The following is a 21,352-nucleotide window of genomic DNA, read 5'->3' as shown; positions in this document are numbered from 1 at the left end:
TGTATGCACATAAAATGCACTAAGTATATAAAAAGAATGGATCTGTAAATTTTTACTTGTAACTGTATGGAAATAATAAAAAAAAGCATTGAAGTTAAAAAAAAAAAAAGAACAGGAAGTGAGGATTTCTCAGAAGAAATAAGGACATTTAAAAGCAAAATGGAAGGATGAGGTAAGTGAAGGAGGACTGCACTAAGGTAAAGGAAGCGATTTAGGAAAAAATACCAAGCTGGTAATACCAAGCTGGTCTAAATGAACTTTTTCCCTAACTAACACATGCAGTGGCTGTCAGCTATGTATGGGCTGCCTGTACCCTTAACTACGTACAATATATAGTTCTATATTCTGGCAGCGGGATGGGGATTTCTCGATCCATTTCCAGAACAAAATTGAGTCGAGCTTAGTGCTGCTCAGCCATTCACAGGAAGCTTTGTATTTTTTGAATGAATACAAAGCTTCCTCTGATTGGCCAAGGCACAGTTTGCGATGTCCTTCACCCATCTCTTCACATCAGCCAATCAGAGGAAGCCTTGTATTCAAACATAAAAATGTCTGTGAATGGCTGAGCAGCACTAGCCTGACTTAGTTTTATTCTGGGAGCAAGATGGGAAGTCCCCATACCATTATTGGAACACAGCGCTGTATACTGTATGTGTTTAGAAGAGGAACCAGGGGTGAACCCCTAACAACCCCCAGTGAAAAATGTAATGGACTATCTCGGTACCCAAATATTGAACAATTGAATAAAATATATATATATCTATGCTTTTTTTCAGCTTTCAGTGCTGTCGCACTTTGAACGGCAATTGCATATTCATGCAACAATGCTGTACCCAACAACATTTTTGAATTCTTTTTGAGACAGATAGAGCTTTTTTTTTTTGCAAAAAAAAAAATGAAAAAAGACCAACAATCTTGAAAAAAAATTCTCCTTCACTGATGTGCACTGATGAGGCTGCACTGATGGGTACTGATAGGCTGCACTGATGGGCACTGATTGGCGGCACTGATGCGGTGGTATTGATATGCAGCACTGATGAGCACTGATAGGTGGCACTGATGGCCACTGATAGGCAGCACTTATGGGCACTGATAGGTGGCATGGATAGGCGGCACTTGTGGGCACTGATAGGCGGCACTGATGAGCAGGCACTGCTGGGCACTGACTGACATCACTGCTGGGCACTGATTGGCATCATTGCTGGGCACTGTTGGGTCCGCACTGATCATCAGTGCACTGGATTCTCTGTGCAGATCTCCCCTGTGAGGAAATGCTGCTGATCGTCTCTCCTCTCCTCAGGCCTCGTACACACGACTGAGTTTCTTGGCAAAAACCAGCAAGAAACTTGCTGGGATTTTTTTTTTGCCGAGGAAACCGGTCGTGTGTACATTTTTCTACAAGGAAACTGTCGAGGATCCCGTCGAGCCAAAAAGAGAGCATGTCTTCTTTTTCCTCGACGGGACTGGAGAAACTTGCCTTGTCGATTTCCTCGACAGCCTAACAAGGAACTCGACGAGGAAAACGATGTGTTTCGCCCATCGAGTTCCTCTGTCGTGTGTACGAGGCTTCACTCGCTGTCAGTGTGAGGAGAGGAATGCCAATAACCGGCATTTCCTTGTTAATGTGTGATCATCTGTGATTAGACACAGCTGATCACATGGGTAAAGAGCCTCGTCATCAGCTCTTTACAGAGATCGGCGATGCACTGTGTCCCAGGGACAGAACGCACCATATGAGGTTGTCCCAGAATGAGAGACCTTGGGCCCCTCATATTACAGTACGGCGGGCGGGAGGGGGTTAACTAAACTCAGTTACTGTTTATAATGCCAAGATGAAAAGCTGCATGTGTAATAGATGTGGATGAACATTGTGTAATATATCTGAGACATTGTTTTTTGTCTCTGTAGGGTGTTCGGTGTGTGATTGTTTGTATGTACTTGCTCTGGGTGTTCCAGTTTCCTCCCACTTTCCAAAGTCATACAGTACGGCTTCTGCACTGGGCATGTCATGTCCCCGTAGTACGAAGGCTGGACAGAGACTCCAGTAGATGGAGATTCCCACATTTTGCACATTGCTACTGTGAAACAAAAGATTATTATTATTATACAGGATTTATGCAATATTGGTTAGTTCTTTTACCAAGCTATTATTATTACAGGTACTCATCTAATGTATACAACACTTTATATAGTGTACATTCATTTTAGTGCTTGCATTGAAGGAGCCCACAATCTTACGCTCTTCTTCATAAATATACCAGAGTCAATGTACCTACCAGCATGTCTTTGGAGTGTGGGAGGATATCATGCAGACATGCAGGGGCAGATTCAGAAAGATTGGCGTAATTTTCGGCGGGCGTAGCGCATCTCATATGCGCTACGCCGCCGTAACTTAGAGAGGCGAGTACCGTATTTCAGAAAGAACTTGCGCCCTGAGTTACGGCTGCGTATCGTAAATGGGCCGGCGTAAGCCCGCCTAATTCAAATTATCAAGGCAGTGGGCGTGTTGTATTACAATGAGCCGTGACCCCATGTAAACAGTGCTGGGACAAGGTCATACAGCGCCCAGGGCAAAGATGCCAAACTGTGCCCCCCCCTTTCCCTTAGGGTTAAGGTCAGGGTGCCCCCATCCATGCAATAAACCATTGCGCCAGAGGCAGCCTACCTTCCTGCCCACCCCTTGTTCTGGCCCTGCATGTAAATGAGGGGCCGAACGAACGGCGCATGCTCAGAATCACGTTGCAAATACTCCCTAAGATACGTCGGCTCAATGCTTTGTCGACGTGAATGTAACCTACGCCCATCCCCATTCACGTATGACTTACGCAAACTACGTAAAATACGGCGCTGCTCCGACGTTTCCGACGTCCATACCTTAACGTTTCCGACGTCCATACCTTAACATGACTTACCCCAGCTTAATGAGGGGTAAACTTACGCCGGACATACGCCTTACGTAAACGGCGTAGCTAAATCCAACGGGCGCAAGTACGTTTCTGAATCAGCGTATCTTGCTCATTTGCATATTCGACACGTTAATCAACGGAAGTGCCCCTATCGGCCAGCGTAAATATGCACCTAAGATACGACGGCGTAAGAGACTTACGTCAGTCGTATCTTGGACAAATTCTGGCGTATCTGATTCTTTGAATCAGGCGCATAGATACAACGCCTCACATTCGGACTTCCAGATACGCCGCCGTAAATCCTTTGTGAATCCGGGCCGCAGACTTCTTGCAGATAGTGTCCTGGTTGGGATTTAAACCAAGGACCCAGTGCTTCAAGGCAGAAGTACTAATCTCTCCAAAGTCCATGTGCTGCTATATAAAGAAATGTACTGTATATTAGATCATTCTGGATTGCAGTTAAGCAGTTTATTACTATATTTCAGGTTTATGGTAAACGCTGCCTGCTCATGAAAGTTTCTGTTTCATCAGCAATTTTATTAGGTGTAGGATTGTAGAATTAAAGGGCAACCCCATTAAAAAGCTATATTGTTCCACCCACTTATAAACTAATTGTTGCTCTTTTCTAAATTTAAAGTAACTAAATAATACCCACTTTAAGCTGGGTAGATACTGGTAGATTTCTCTTCGAAACTTTTAGTTTGAGAATGTTTTTTTTTTTTTGTTAATGATCAGTGGGGTCAGATCTGTGTTTGTTTTCAAAAGAAAATGTAAAAAGGCAGGATGGAAACATTTTCTACAACAAACTATTTATTTTTTATTTTTTATTAACATTTTTTTTTTCTTAAGTTGCTCTTTCAATACATACATTGACTGGGGCAGATTCAGGTACCTGCGCGCCTAGTTACGGCGGCGCAGCGTATTGTATTTACGCTACGCCGACGCAACTTACAGGAGCAAGTGCAGTATTCACAAAGCACTTGCTCCGTAAGTTGCGGCGGCGTAGCGTAAATGGGGTTGGCGTAAGCCCGCGTAATTCAAATGTGGAAGAGGGGGCGTGTTTTATGCTAATGTGTGATGACCTGACGTGATTGACGTGTTTTACGAACGTCGCATGCGCCGTCCGTGTACAAATCTCAGTGTGCATTGCTCTCAAGTACGCCGCAACGACGTATTGGCTTCGACGTGAACGTAAATTACGTCCAGCCCTATTCACGAACGACTTACGCAAACGACGTAAAAAATTCAAATTTTGAAGCGGGAACGACATCCATACTTAACATTGGCTGCGCCTCCTAATAGCAGGAGCAATGTTACGCCGAAAAAGCCTTATGCAAACGACGTAAAAAACTAACGCCGGGCGCACGTACGTTTGTGAATCGGCGTAACTAGGTAATTTGCATACTCTACGCCGAAAACGACGGGAGCGCCACCTAGCGGCCAGCGTGAGAATGCACTCTAAGATACGACGGCGTAAGAGACTTATGCCAGTCGTATCTTAGGCTAATGTCGGCGTATCTTGCTTTCTGAATACAGAAAGAAGATACGCCGGCGCAGATTTGAATTTACGTGGCGTATCTATAGATACGCCAGCGTAAATTCTCTCTGAATCTAGCCCACTGTGTCAAATAGGTAAAGACAACATATATGACAGATTGTCCCAAACACAGATAAGAAGTGAGAAATAACAGGAGACATTTCAGATATTGTGATCACAACAAACACATTTCTAACAGCGTATGCGCTTTTCGTTTGACAAAGTCCATTCACTCCAAAATTGAATGTTAAAAGCAAACACTATTTTGAGCTACTTTCAAACTACATTTGTCAAGCCGTCAAATGTACTGAGAATTTTCATACGAATTGTTTGTACGAAAAGTGTATACCCAGCGTTAATCGACGCCTCTGTTGGCATTCCAATTCTCCACTTTTCAGAGCTGGAATGTAGGCAGCATAAAAAATTACAACGTCAATTATTTACAGCTATAGATGGGGACAGTGGCTATTTGTTTGGACTGTTGGAATACTGGTGAGGGGATGCACTGGACACCTTCCCTGCCATTGTGCTATCAGCTGGTTGTCCAGTGTGCCCCTTCGCTTTTAACCACTTGCTGATTGGGCCATAGCCGAAAAACGGCTGCAGCGCAGTCGGATAATTCTGGGAGGGTGTACTATAACGTTCCCATAGTTTGTAGATGCTATAACTTTTGTGCAAACCAATCAATATAAGCTTATTGCGATTTTCTTTTTTACCAAAAATATGTAGAAGAATATATATTGGCCTAAACTGATGAAGAATTTTTTTTTTTTTTTTAAATTTGGGGATATTTATTATAGCAAAAATAAATAAATATTGGGGGTTATTTATGAAAGGCAAATCCACTTTGCACTACAAGTGCAAAGTACACTTGAAATTGCACTGAAAGTGCACTTAGAAGTGCAGTCGCTGTAAATCTGAGGGGGTAGATCTGAAATGAAGGGAAGCTCTGCTGATGTTATCATCCAATCAGGGGCGGACTGACAACTCATTGGGCCCCTCGGGCAATAGGAGATTATGGGGCCCCGGGCAATAGGAGATTATGGGGCTTCCTGGCAATAGGAGATTATGGGGCCCCCAGGCAATAGGAGATAATGGGGCCCCCAGGCAATAGGAGATTATGGGGCTTCCTGGCAATAGGAGATTATGGGGCCCCCAGGCAATAGGAGATAATGGGGCCCCCAGGCAATAGATTATGAGGCCACACAGTATACAAACACACAGAATACACATACACACACTGAAAAGGTACTGGAGAGGCGGGGCAGCTATAATATTGGGATTTTTAGACCAAAAGGATGACGGTAAGGCCTCGTACACACGACCGAGTTTCTCTGCAAAAAACAGTAAGAAACTTGCTGGGAGATATTTTTTTGCCGAGGAAACTGGTTGTGTGTACATTATCGTCGAGGAAACTGTCGAGAAACTCGACGAGCCAAAAAGAGAGCATGTTCTCTATTTCCTCGACGGGAATGGAGAAAATTGGCTTGTCGAGTTCCTCGACAGCCTAACAAGGAACTCGACGAGAAAACGATGTGTTTCGCTCGTCGAGTTTCTCGGTCGTGTGTACGAGGCTTCAGGGGCATTTCAGGGACAGATGTAAAAAAAAAACACAAATTTTTACATACTGTCCCTGGTTTTACTGAGGCTGGCAATCCTAATGGGGCCCCCAAGTGGCATGGTCAGTCCGCCCCTGCATCCAATCATGTGCAAGCTAAAATGCTGTTTTTTATCTTCCTTGCATGTCCCCCTCAGATCTACAGTGACTGCACTTCCAATTTCAGTGCAATTTCAAGTGCACTTTGCACTTGTAATGCAAAATGGATTTGCCTTTAGTAAATAACCCCCATTGTTTTGTTTTCAAAATTTTCGCTCTTTTTTTATTTTTTAGCGCAAAAAATAAATAAAAAACAACAATGGTGATCAAATAGCACCAAAAGAAAGCTCTATTTGTGGGGGGGGGGAGCTAATTTTGTTTGGGTACAGCATTGCATAATCGCGCAATTATTAGTTAAAGCGACGCAGTGCCAAATTGTAAAAAGTGCTCCGGTCAGGAAGGGTGTAAAATCTTCCGGGGCTGAAGTGGTTAAACTGTACTTGTACTTGATGTTCTGTGACTGCATTAATATATAATAAAAATAGAAATACCATATACATGATATAGAGGTAACTTGTGACAGGCTATATACAGCTAAGTTGACTCTTGTAGTAGTGTCCATGTCTAGGATTTTGCTGTGCACACTCTTTGTGTTGAGTCATAAACACACTCTTGTTCTGATCTTTTTTGAGATACATGTAAACTGTTTTGGAACTGATAAGGTGGAAAATGCATTAGAATCAGGAGAGTAAACACTTCAAGCATTTAGTTCATTTGGCAGCCAGGGTTCAGAGAGGACAAGCAACCTGCAGTTTAAAGTGAATTAGCTGGATATTTTTTATTATACGAGGCATATTTAAATGACAAAACTGAAACAAACACATATGCTGTATGTAGTATAATGAAAAATAAGATGGTACAATTTGGGGTTGATTTACTAACGGCAAATAGACTGTGCACTTTGCAAAGTACAGTTGCACTCTGCAAGAGCAGTTGCTCCAGAGCTTATTAAATGAACAGAAGCTCTGCTGACTCCAATCGTGTACAAGCAAAAATGCAGTTGTTTTTATTTTCCTTGCTCATGATTGGATATTCTTTGGAAAAGTAAAGCTTTACCTTATTTACTAAGCTCGGGAGCAACTGCACTTGCAGAGTACAACTGCACTTTGCAAAGTGCACAGTCTTTTTTGCTTTTAGTAAATTAACCGCACAATGTACTACTTTACAGGTCTAGAAGCAAAAAAAAGTGAAGAATGAGAAGTAAAGCCAAAGCTTTTTTGGGTATACTTCTCCTATGGATTGAACAATCGAACTTCACTCCTGTGACTTGTTTTCAGCCAACAGCGAGCTAAAGTCTGCTCTAGGCTCTGAACAGATCTCAACCATATGGTTGGTTATCCACCCAGCAGCCTGGATCGGCACCTGGCACAGTCTCTCAGTGATCTGCCGAGAGCCTGAGCCAGCACCTACTGCCCGCTCCAGCCCAGTGGTCCAGTGAGCGCTGGAGAGATAGAGCAGAGAGCCGCAGACTGACAGTCCTGGCTCTCTGCTCAGAGCAGAAGGGGAGAACTGAGCGATCAGTGGTGTTTTTTTACTCAGTTCTCACAGCAGAGCCGGCAGGGGTCAGATGCAGCATTGGATTAATGCTGCATCCACATAGGTAAGTATAAATGTGTTTTTATTTACAAAGTTCATACTTCTCTTTTAAGACTTTAGAACCACTTTAAAAATGTAAAACACTTATTAGTAATTGTTACATTGTTAACTGGATTAAAGAAGACACATATGTATATCCCCTGTGTTCAATGTCTTCAAAATACAAATCCATAATATGTAGCAAAGTAGGTCTAAACCCGATTTCTAAAATCTCACTTCAGTTTTAAAATGTTAATATAATTTCCAAAGTTGTTTTAAAAAATGGTATACCTGCAGATTTTTTTAAAGAACAAATAGGAAAAGTTGGGGTAGGTTATAAGGGTTGGTCTCAAAGTGTACCTTGTCACAGGGAAAACCCAACTTTACAAGCTATGAGTTGTATGTGAATGGTTTATATCATGTCCAGATAGCAAATATATGCTTATTGTGGCGTGTGGAGTGGCATTGTTGAAATGTGCACGATATATATGAACACTTGTATTCCCTTTCATCTGGCAGGTTGTAATAATAAAGATTGCCATAATTGTCTCCCAGTTGTCACCGTGTTCTCCTGATGGAGTGGCCACACTGACCCACATTGTGCAGACTTTGTTTACTGTTGCCACTAACCGGAAGCCAGTCCTGAACATGCAGTCACTGTAGGGGCGAGTACATTTTTTTAACCACTTCTGCCCCGGAAGAATTTGCCTCCTCAATGACCAGGCCATTTTTTGCGATACGGCACTGTGTTGCTTTAAACTGACACTTGGACTGTAGGGCGACGCTGTACCGAAAAAAAGAGCTTTCTTTTGGTGTTATTTGATCACCTCTGCGGTTTTTATTTTTTGCGCTATAAACAAAAAAAGACCGACAATTAAAACATTTTTTTTTTTTTTACTTTCTGCTATACTATATATCCCCCAAAAATATATATATGAAAAATATCAGTTTAGGTTGATATATATTCTTCTACATATTTTTGGTAAAAAAAAATCACAATAGGCATATATTGATTGGTTTGCGCTAAAGTTATCGTGTCTACAAACTATGGGAAAGATTTAGGGAATTTTTATTGTTTTTACTGGTAATGGTAGCAGGACTGCAACAAATCTGACCCCAATTGACACTTTTTGGGGACCAGTGACATTATTACATTGATTAGTGCTATAAAAATGCACTGATCAATGTAAAAATTACACTGGCAGGGAAGGGGTTAACACTAAGGGCGATCAAGGGCTTAAGTGTGTTCCCTGGGTGTGTTCTAAGTGTAGGGGGGATGGGCTACCAGGGACATGACAGAGATCGCTGTTCCCGATCACTGAAGATCTCTGACATGTCATCTGGCAGAACGGTGAATCGTCTTGTTTACATAGGCAGTTCCGCATTCTGCCTCTGTACATCACATTCACGGGTCGCCGGTGGGCATCAAGTCCGCCGGACCCGCAGGCACTCTCCCGCGGCTCGCAACAGCACTCGCATGCCCGCTATCTCCGGTTCAAACACTGACGTACACCTACGGCAGAAGAGCCAGCCTGCCGGAGTACAAGCAAGCCGTTAAGAGTACAGCAAGCAGTTAATGTTGCTGGTTAAAAATAGTGCATGCATACATATGTGCAAAAGCATCTTGTGGATTTTCAAGAAAGTCTCCCAACTGCTTTGCAGGCCCAGTGCAAGACTGCAGATAAACATATGGTCCATGTCCATGTCCAAGTAAAGATCCTCTACCTTCCATTCCGTTTTTCAATTTTTAAAATGATGTCCTTTCATCTTGTTTTCTTTCAATCTCTATAGTATCACTTACTGCGTTTAAATGGCCGGCTGTTCCGCTGAGTTCTATGAAATGAAAACTTTATATTTCTTTATCCTCATCGTTCCTGAGATTTCCCATTTTGCTTGTGGGCAATGTGAAGCCTACAAGCGATTCCTTCCGGGTATAGTGTGGATGGCGCTTTCTGACGAGGCACCCGTCCCGCCCCTATCTCACGCATGCGCAAGACTGCTGCAGCGCCGTAAATCACTATGGCAACCCATCAACAACAAGCCGGGACGATCATACAGCAGTCCAGTACCGGTCCGTGGCCGCCATCGGAGCAAGAGGTCACGGACCGCAGTATAGTTAGCAGCCTGTATGTATTCTGCCATTTCTCCCGAGCGGCCGACAATGTCAGCCTATTAGTAAGTGACATTATTAGTGACACTATTAGTAAGGCAGGGGGCGGGACGGCTACAGATCGTGACAGAGAGCTGCCAAACTTACACTTGTTATTATGAAGAGTCTCTCGCTCTCTGTCACGATCTGCAGCTGTCCTGCCCCCTGCCTTGCTAATAGGCTGACATTGTCTAGTAATAATGCGATTCTTGTACAGGGGAGGCACAGGGGAGGTGCACGGCTGAATGACTCATCATTTCCCAGGAGCATTAGCGCTGTTAGGAGCCGAGGTGGGTGACGTCAGGATCCTAGGTGGATAGGAAGGCAGATTTCGTGGACCGCATAGCAACAGGCATTTCAAGGTGGGTAAAACATTTTTTTTTCTTTTTTAGGTGTAATCTACAGTTTAAAGCAAAATTGTTTTTTTGATGGAACCTCCACTTTAATAACCCAATCCCATTCAGGAGGTGCAGTGTGCAGAGGATCATCAGGAGAGGATTTTTCGCGCTGAAGCTGATCTCTATAATCTGAGATCGAACTGTTCTGGTAAGCGGCTGTGATTTTATTTGAAGAGGAACACATCGAGTGAACACTTTTTTCAATACATAAGTATATATATATATATATTATTATTTTTTTTCGTTTTTGAGCACTGTTTGGACTGTTTTATCAACTTTTTTTTACACAATATCATATATACATGGACACTTTATATATGTGATTTGTTCGTATTTATTGTAATTTTATTTTTAATTGGGTAGCATGCTTATGTTTTTCTCACAGGCTCAGTGCAAGACCTGAGATTCTCCTACCTCTTGGCTTAAGAGCTCTTGGTGGTTTAAGAGCTCTTGGTGGCTTAAGGCTCTTGGTGGCTTTGAAATGGTGCACTACTGGAAAAAATGGTGCACTACTGGAAAAAAGAGTTGTCATTAAACTGGAAAATCTTAGCCAGTATGAGAAGGGTTGGTTAGAGGATGCCAGAGGTGTAGAGTGCTCACAAGCATACAATAGCTTCCTAATCTGACCTTAGCACCTGGATCAGGGGAAAATCACTATATTTGTGCTTAACACCAAAAGGTTTCTTCACACCCTAGTTTGGTGTCTTTGAAAAGCCTATCTAAGAATTTTCGTTCGAATTTCGCACCTTTAGTGGGCTGCAGCAACAGCCGATTTTTGTGTGGCCATCAAATTTGAGCAATCGGGCATGTTGTATTTTTTTTTTTAATTAACGATTTTCTAATCAATGATGGGACAATGTAATCGAAAAAGAAATGCGCATGTGTAATAAAAGAAAATTCCCGGAAAGAAAAGACGATTCCCAGCCACAAATTTTTTTTTCTGTAGCAACAGGAGGTGAAATTGAAGGCTTGGTTGGTCCAATTTCGAAATCAATGGTGGCAAACTCGGATCACAAAATGCACAACATTTCTGGTTTTCAGAAGAAAACTCTTTCAAAATTTGACCATGTATGGCCAGCTTAAAACACAACTTTGCACTGTATGTGAAGTGCACCCATGCTGCTGCATTAAGAGTGTGAAAATGCTCGGTAACGCTACTTATGCAGGAGCCGCTTGGTAAATTGGGTTCTCTCTTCTGCGCCTCGACTCCAAGAACAACCTCAGCCCCTCTGACACACCTGATTGATTGAAAGTTACAGTGAGCACTTATTTTATAAGAACATGAATATATAGATACCTTTAACTTGGCTGTGCATTGGCACCAGGAAATAGACACAAGACCATTTAGTGGTAAAATAACTTAGTGTGTTGTACGGGTTAGAATAAATGATAGTTTGAGCATAAATGAACACACAGAAGATATCTAGGCAGTACAACCACTATGCCAAGGTACCTTAGAAAAGAGTTATGTACACTAAACTGTCACTATAGATCAGACCTGGGCAAACTACGGCCCGCGGGCCGTATACGGCCCGGCGGACCTTTTAATCCGGCCCCCGGGCAGTGTTGCCAATAGGGTTGTCCCGATACCCCCCCCCGCCGCCGCCGCCGCTGCCACTTTAATCACCGCGGCGGGGAACAATCTGTCCAATCGCGAGCAAGGGGGAGTCACATAGACACTCCCCCTTGCTCGCGATTGGACAGATCCGTCCAAGGGGGAGTGTCTATGCGCAGCGGGGAAAACAGCTGTTCAAACGAACGCTGTCTGTAATGTTCCCCGCCGCGGTGATAACAGTAGGTACGGGGGACAATGGCTGCTGTACGGGGGACAATGGCTGCTGTACGGGGGACAATGGCTGCTGTACGGGGGACAATAGCTGCTGTAAGGGGGACAATGGCTGCTGTACGGGGGACATGGCTGATGTACTGGGGACATGGCTGCTGTACTGGGGACATGGCTGCTGTACTGGGGACATGGCTGCTATACTGGGGACATGGCTGCTGTACTGGGGACATGGCTGCTATACTGGGGACATGGCTGCTATACTGGGGACATGGCTGCTGTACTGGGGACATGGCTGCTGTACGGGGGACATGGCTGCTATACTGGGGACATGGCTGCTGTACTGGGGACATGGCTGCTATACGGGGGACATGGCTGCTATACGGGGGACATGGCTGCTATACGGGGGACATGGCTGCTATACGGGGGACATGGCTGTTATACGGGGGACATGGCTGTTATACGGGGCACATGGCTGCATTTGGGGACACATTTAAAAAAAAGTATCGGTATTCGGTATCGGCGAGTACATAAAAAAAAGTATCGGTACTTGTACTCAGTCCTAAAAAAGTGGTATCGGGACAACCCTAGTTGCCAACCGTCTGTAGAATTACGGACAGTACGTAAATAAAAGGCACTTTTTCCCTGTTCGTAAAAAAGTCCGTAATAAGGGAAATGTGCCCGTAAAAAGATCCGAATGTGAGCCGCAGCGCAGGCAGCGTCTAGTCCTCCTACATTATGCATAGCCTCGCCCTCTCTGACCGCCCAGCCCACCACCACCCGCCGCGCAGCCAATTATCAAAGCCCATTTTCGCGCTAACAACACTGCTGCCAGCCTATTCAAAAGAGCAGCGCGGGGAAACTGAGGAACATCGTAGAATGTGTGGACTCTGTGGAGAGCGGCACCGGCGGGATAGCACACAGCAGCAGATGTAGTGGACACACTGCAGACGCACCCCCACTGTGACGGAGTGGAGTGAAGGCAGACGGAGACCGACCAATGCGCCTGCCTGCCTGCTCTGCCCGCCCGACTGACTGACTGTAGTAGTCGGCCAGCCGCCATGCTGGTGCCCGGACCTGGAGTGGACCCTGGTCTCCACTCTCTTCGTTGGAGTAGGACTCCTCGCGACGCCTGCTGCCTGCCCGCAGTGCCACTGCCCTGGCCTTGTCTGGTGAGTCCTCCTCAGTCCAGCAGCAGAGTGTGAAGTGCTATCCTACCTAGACATCATCAGTATGCTGTGTCCTCCTCCTGTGCCCCTTTCACCTCTCCACAGGTCAGATCTGTGGAGAGGTGAAAGGGGCACAGGAGGAAGACACAGCATACTGATGATGTGAAGAAGTGATATGATAATTTATTTGCAGCCTCTGTGCCATGTCCCCAGCCTCTGTCCCCCTCCTGTGTCATGTCCCCAGCGTCTGTCCCCCTCCTGTGTCATGTCCCCAGCGTCTGTCCCCCTCCTGTGCCACGTCCCCAGCGTCTGTCCCCCTCCTGTGTCATATCCCCAGCGTCTGTCCCCCTCCTGTGTCATGTCCCCAGCGTCTGTCCCCCTCCTGTGTCATGTCCCCAGCGTCTGTCCCCCTCCTGTGTCATGTCCCCAGCGTCTGTCCCCCTCCTGTGTCATGTCCCCAGCGTCTGTCCCCCTCCTGTGTCATGTCCCCAGCGTCTGTCCCTCTCCTGTGTCATGTCCCCAGCGTCTGTCCCCCTCCTGTGTCATGTCCCCAGCGTCTGTCCCCCTCCTGTGTCATGTCCCCAGCGTCTGTCCCCCTCCTGTGTCATGTCCCCAGCCTCTGTCCCCCTCCTGTGTCATGTCCCCAGCGTCTGTCCCCCTCCTGTGTCATGTCCCCAGCCTCTGTCCCCCTCCTGTGTCATGTCCCCAGCCTCTGTCCCCCTCCTGTGTCATGTCTCCAGCCTCTGTCCCCCTCCTGTGTCATGTCCCCAGCCTCTGTCCCCCTCCTGTGTCATGTCCCCAGCCTCTGTCCCCCTCCTGTGTCATGTCCCCAGCCTCTGTCCCCCTCCTGTGTCATGTCCCCAGCCTCTGTCCCCCTCCTGTGTCATGTCCCCAGCCTCTGTCCCCCTCCTGTGCCATGTCCCCAGCCTCTGTCCCCCTCCTGTGCCATGTCCCCAGCCTCTGTCCCCCTCCTGTGCCATGTCCCCAGCCTCTGTCCCCCTCCTGTGCCATGTCTATAACAAGTACTCGTACCAGTTGTCCAACAATGATATTTACTGCTTTTTATAAAGAAATACAATTGATTTTATGCAGTATTGAGTTTAGCCTTTTGGCCCGGCCCTCCAAAATATTTTTAGTTTCTCATGTGGCCCCATCGAAAAAATAATTGCCCACCCCTGCTATAGATCAATGGCTAGAATATAGTGCAATGTCCCCTGAGAGGTACTGTACCTCCTAGCATAGGCAATAGATGAAGGTCTGTGTAGCATCTGTAAAGGGACAATCTTCAGTCTTAACTCTTCAGCTGGCTAGCGTTTGGACCCAATTGTACCAATGATGCATGTGAGAAAAGTTCCAGTCAAGCCCGCAGGCAGCCATAAGGCTACTAGATGGCTGTGTGGTCATTTTCTAAATGGCTGAGTCTCTCTAGCAACAGATAGTAAATCCCCATAGCAGCAGTTCACCAGTCCCAGTGATATTGCAGCTCACCATCCCCACAATATTTCAGCTCACCATCTGGTCACATACAATGGTTAGTCCACACTTTTCTCTGCACCCAGGTGACTGTCTGCCAGAACACAAGGTCTCAAGAGTCTGGATCCTGCTCAGGCCACCGTTAAGCAGCTGTGGTGGTGCACACTGGACAGCACCCTTCCTTGGTGTAACAAGCGCCGCTGCACTACTGCTCCTCTCTCTGTATGGGCGCTTTAGCGCCACAATATGTTCCACGGTGGAACGCATACGGCGCCCGTGTGATGACGTCATCGCTCGGCACCCTGATGCATTCCAGCCTGGAACGCAGAAGTGCGTCTTATACGGCGCTCTATTTTAAATCTGACTGCAATGTGTTACACCTGATCTCCTGCTTATAAAGGCCTGCGTAGGAGATACAGGTGTTGTTCTATTAATGCCAGCCTTATGTCAGTCGTGGAGCAGTGCTAGAGTGAGCTACAGCTTGTCAGCATGGAGGCCCTTTTACACCAGCCGCTTCCTGAGCTCCCTATGCTGCAACACTGTTCCTGGAAACCACTACCTCTTTTGCTGCTGATCTCTTCTCTGCAATACAGCTCTCTGCAAACCAACTACAGGACATTTAGCAACCATCCGCTTTCATGAGAACTACCAGTCCGGGCCTGGTGTAGTCCAAATAAGCAGACCTCAATTGGGGCACCACTTAGCTAAACCACCCAACCCTGATGTGACCAGTCTGGGCCTGGTGTAGTCCTAATAAGCAGACGTCAATTGGGGCACCACTCAGCTAAACCACCCAACCCTGATGCTTGCCTTTAGAAATGTACTGAGCTGCAAATATTGTTTAGCAAAATTTCCAAAATATTTAATTTCAAATAGAAAATTGTAGTATGTACGGTATATGAAGAGGAAAACACACTGAGATTTTTTTTTTCATTCTAAAGCAATTGTTATATGTATCCACCTCACTAACCACACACAGGCAGCAATAAGTCAATGGCCTACAAAACTTTGATTGAAAATAACTCACCTAAATAATATAAACTCTTCTAAAAGAAAAAATTATTTATAACGACTTTAACGTTGTTCATTTTATGATAATTCTTTTGGAAACTTGCATTGTTTATCTGAATAGGGAACATGAGTGGATAATTCGAATATTTTCCTGTAGCATTCTGAGATCTAGTAGGTTTAGAGAACTGGTCCAGCAACATTCCACATTATCTTCATTACACATCTTTTCTGTTGACCCTTAATAAATCCACCGCTGTTAATATTGGTTAATGTTTTCACATTAATGAGATTTGCAGATAAACTTGTACATTTAGCAAAAAGAAATGATGATCATCTGAATTAAATGCCTTTTAAGTTTCTGAACAGATTGGACCCCTCGGTGTAATCTTGGTTAGTAAAATCTCCCATAGAACAATTTGAAAAAATCTTACTGAGTGCTGTGTGTTTCGGTATAATAGTTGTGGAACTCTCTTTAGGTAATACTGAACCCGTTTATCTCAGGTGTCTGTTGCTCAACATACTATTTTATGTTGTGCTCTGGTCAGTTAATATAGAATATAAGATTCAAAAACAATACTGGTCAAAGTGAACAGATAAGTTTGAGAATATGCTAGGGAAGTGCCAATGAAAGGCCAAGTAGGCCACAGTTTTAGATGGTAATATTTCAGGTGGTGGATGATTGCATTTGGTTTCACTGTCCTACCACTCTTTTATACCTAATTATTTTATAGCAATGCAAAAAATATAAATATGCTGCCAAGATGGGTACCAAATCCCATATGAATCTAGACCACTGATGGCGAACCTTGGCACCCCAGATTTTTTGGAACTGCATTTCCCATGATGCTAAACTACTACTGCATGAGCATCATGGGAAATGTAGTTCAAATACATCTGGGGTGCCAAGGTTCACCATGACTGATATAGACCATTAAACACATTTTCAATTAGGAAATAAATCAAGGACTACTGGTACCATGGGAAGACACGCATGGAATTTAAATACAAATATCTTTATTTACAAAATGTTAAAAGATACATACAGTTAAAGTTGAGGGGTCCTAAATTGCCCCACAGTATGATTTCTCTTTTCAAACAACAAGAAATTTTACAAGCTGTTTAGCATATATCTTCATAAAAAGTAAAGAGATAGGTCAACCTAGTGACCATCTTAGGGCCAGGTACTTCCTTCAACAAGGCGACAATTTTGGTTCTTCAGATCATATGCATTCTCTGATGACCACCGTTCTCTCATCAAACCAAGAATTTGGATATTGTGAAGGCAACATAGACTTTTGTGGTACAGTCTGAACTTACAAAGCCAGTTTACATAAATATATCAATTTATTTTACAAAATTATACAGGATAAAAACAGCTTTTAAATACATAGATCCTAGACATTGGATGCTGCTATAGGTAGAACATCCACTTATCTGACATGCAAATGGAGATTAGATGTAGATGGAGACTAATCTTCCCGTTGTTCACATTTTGGACAATTTCATGCTCCCATCTTTGAGTGAACAACAGGAAGATTAGTCTCCACACGTTTCAGTGTGGAATTAACATCTACCGTATTTATTCGAGTATAACGCGCAAAATTTTATACCCAAAAAAAAGATCAAAGTTTGGGTGCGCGTTATACTCGAGGACTTTGTCCCCCCCGCCGCTATCGCCGCCGCACACGCCGCTGCTACCGCCATCGCACGCACCGCTGCTACCGCCGCCGCCACCAAAGCCACCAACGCCGCTACAACGTTAATCCCGCGGCGCGGGGGAACATTAGACAGCTTTCGTTTGAATAGCTGTTTTCCCTGCCGCGCGTAGACACTCCCCCTTGGACGGATCTGTCCAATCGCGAACGAGGGGGAGTGTCTATGCGTGGCAGGGAAAACAGCTGTTCAAACGAACGCTGTCTGTAATGTTCCCGCGCGCCGCGTGATTAAAGGTAAGGGGGCATGGCTGGACATACGTGGGCACGGCTGGACATACAGGGGGCACGGCTGGACATACAGGGGGCACGGCTGGACATACAGGGGGCACGGCTGGACATACAGGGGGCACGGCTGGACATACAGGGGGCACGGCTGGACATACAGGGGGCACGGCTGGACATACAGGGGGCACGGCTGGACATACGGGGGCACGGCTGGACATACAGGGGGGCACGGCTGGACATACGGGGGCACGGCTGGACATACAGGGGGGCACGGCTGGACATACAGGGGGCATGGCTGGACATACAGGGGGCATGGCTGGACATACAGGGGGCATGGCTGGACATAAATGATTTTTGGCAATTACAATGATTTTATACCGATTTTTAATTGAAAATTAGGGGTGCGCGTTATACACGGGTGCGCGTTATACTCGAATAAATACGGTACATCTAATCTCCATTTGTATGTCAGATAGGTGGATGTTCTACCTATAGCAGCATCCAATGTCTAGGATCTATGTATTTAAAAGTTGTTTTTATCTTGTATAATTTTGTAAAATACATTTATATATTTTTGTAAACTGGCTTTGTAAGTTCATACTGTACCAGGAAAGTCCATGTTGCCTCCACAATATCCAAATTCTTCATAAAATAATAGGACAAAGGTACTTTTTTCATATCAAGTAGTTTCTTATATATATATCTCATCAAACCAAGGTGCTATACCCCCCACTGAAGCCATGTATACCCACAACCAAAAACTCCACAAATTAACTAAAAGCCCAAAACTACCTACATGTTTCCCTTAGTTGGAATTGCGGCATCGGCACCCGATCCAATGGGCGGATCGGCCTCGGGGGGGCGACATTGCGGGCTCCTTGGACAGGTAAGTGTCCTTATTAAAAGTCAGCAGCTACAGTGTTTGTAGCTGCTGACTTAAAAAAAAAATATTAAGTTAGTGCCCTCTTAAATTTGTGGTAAGTAAAGTGCCATTTTACACTGGTGGTCAGTGTAGTGTTTCCTTAGATTTATAGTGAGTGTAGTGCCTCCTTAAATTAGTAGTCAGTGAAGTGCGCATTTATACTGGTGGTTAGTGTAGCGTCCCCTTACATTGGTGGTTAGTTTATTGCCCCCTTTGTGGTAATCTAAATGTCCTTTTACAATGATGGTCAGTACAGTGCCTCTTTACATTGGTGGTAATTGAAGTGCTCATTTTAATTGGTGGTCAATGTAGTGCTTCCTTACATTTGGGGTGAATGCAATGCCCACTTACATTGGTGGTTAATGTAGTGCCCCTTTTCACAGATGGTCAGGGAAGTGCATGGTCAGTTTAGCTACAACACAAGAGTGTGCATACCACCGCACCTAAGCCTAAAAACCTACATTTTATTGACTCACAAATAAAATATTGAAAAAGTGTGTGAAAGAATGTGTTTTTACTTAAAGGGGTCAATACAAAAAATAAAAGATGAAAGATTACCACAGTGGTCCGAATCTAACTTGGGGTTTTTAATACTATAAATATCTTCCCTGTTAGTCTGAACAGGACCTCTGTGGCTGTATAGAAGATCATATCTGATCAGCTGGCTTTTGTGGCAAACTGTCTATCTGCAGGAGGCTACTTTAATACTCTACATGTCAATACGACAGATAATTAGACAAATGCCTATAAACTGTTTGTAGTCTGATAAATTGATATCTTCCAACAGTTCTACAGCTCAGCTCAGATAATTATATCATTAGTTCTATCTGTAGTATGCTTAGTTTCTTCTATCAATTCTACAGCTCTTCTCCAACCAATCTGCCTATATTGGTAGTTCTATAAATGCTACCTTATTATAGATCATATGCAGTCTCTTAAGACCAACATTCATCTCTCATCAAACCAAGGTGCTATACCCCCACTGAAGCCATGTATACCCACAACCAAAAACTCCACAAATTAACTAAAAAAACTACCTACATGTTTCGCTTAAAAGAAAGCTTTGTCAAGGTTAAAGTGCAAAAAATAAAAGAAAGGTAGTGCAAAGTGCTCAGATGTAATGTGGGTGGTGAAAAATTACCCCCACATGGCAAATCATAAAATGGCTGATTTGTTTGTTTTCTCTCCTATTTATAGACAATCCCTCAAAGATGGCTGCCACATCTGCATACGTGTGACGTTATTTGCGTATTGGCGTAATTGCGAATCTATATGCGTGATCGCGGTAATCGCCTTGGCTACGCTAGGAGAAAGCAATTTATGTTCTATAATAAAAAATGTATTTGTTGTATGGATATTATTCTTTTTTATTTTATTCTTATTTTACAAGGCCATTATCTTGATTTAATAGATTCCTAATTTTTCACACATATAGTCTTTATATACATATGTCTTTTACTTACAAGGTATCCAGGTATCAGCTGTGTAACTTGTTTAATTTTTAATATTATGTAGCAGGGTCATCCTGTCACAGTCTAATGACAGGCCTGAATCCCGCTGGAACTTTGCTCACGCTTGTAAATATGTAAGATACCTTTAAGAAGTTATGCATTGTGGGACTGCAAGTAGCGGGAGATATGGACTCCATTGCCTCTTAGGAGAAACAGACTACACATCCCACAATGCCCTGCATTATCAGAACATGTGACACCTCCGCACAGACTTATGGGGGAGGTTACTTAAGGAAAGGGAGGGGCTGATCTCTCTCTCTCGGGACCTGCATCTTCTCCTCTGCGGAGCTGTGGAGGATAGCGCGGCCATACTGCTAAGCCTGAAGCCTGGGCCTATGTCCTCCGAGAGACCAGCCATCCAGAAGGAAGCAAGAACACTGTACCCAGCTCGTGTTCCCGGAGATCGGAGAGGCCACCCAGCTGACAACTGAAACAGTGGAGAGCCTGATGCCGGGATCCTTGTGCTGTGAAGCAGTGATTTACCAACGCGCCTTTTGAGAAGAACTCAGGCGGATCGGGCCTGTCGGGTGAGAGAGCACATGCTCAACTTCAAACTCTCCCTTTTAGACAGACACCCTAGTGCCACCCTACAGGTCGGAGACACATGTGTGGCCTTTAGCTGAAACTTAGAGGCCCTCTAACTTGATAGTTATTATACAGAAGTGACTAACGTTAACAAGCGATCAGTTCACCAACGTTGCTGGTCAGGATCCTTTGTTTGATTAACTTCCTTTTATCGTTTACCACTTGCGGATTATAAACCTAACGTGCACCAACCGGCCGTAACGTGAACTTTAGTCTCGAGACGTTCTTTAGCTGTTCTGCAGGACTGCTCGCTAGAGGGAGCTTGCCAGCATAGACTGTCTATATTAGTTTAACTGAATGGTACCATTCTTTAGCTTAGGTCCTTTCATTATTATTATTTACTGATTCCCGCAAAGGGCCCTTGCAGAATCATATTGTGTCATTGCATAACAGTTGTCCATTTGTGTTTCAAACCCATGTTTGCTTTCTCTAGTCTACAAAAAGTAAACTTATCCTTTTTGGTTTAAATATATTGACTGTGTGGAGTGTATTTTTCTCACCTGGAGGGACCATCCATAAAAGCAGGTAATACTGTTGTTACATTGTCATTGCATGTTGTGTGCCTGCTATTGTGACCCCGGCCAAGCAGAGGTGACAATACACCCACCAAATTTCCGATGTGTCAAGGGAGGGTTTGAGCCAGTTAAATAGGGGTGAGCCAAACAAAAGAGAGTAGATCCCAAAACAATCAGCGGCTCCTGAGGGGGTAGCGCTACAATTAGCTATGTACAAAGGG

The sequence above is a fragment of the Rana temporaria genome, chromosome 2 (genome assembly GCF_905171775.1).
Source record: "Rana temporaria chromosome 2, aRanTem1.1, whole genome shotgun sequence".
NCBI lineage: Eukaryota > Metazoa > Chordata > Amphibia > Anura > Ranidae > Rana > Rana temporaria.
This window is presented reverse-complemented; position numbering follows the sequence as displayed.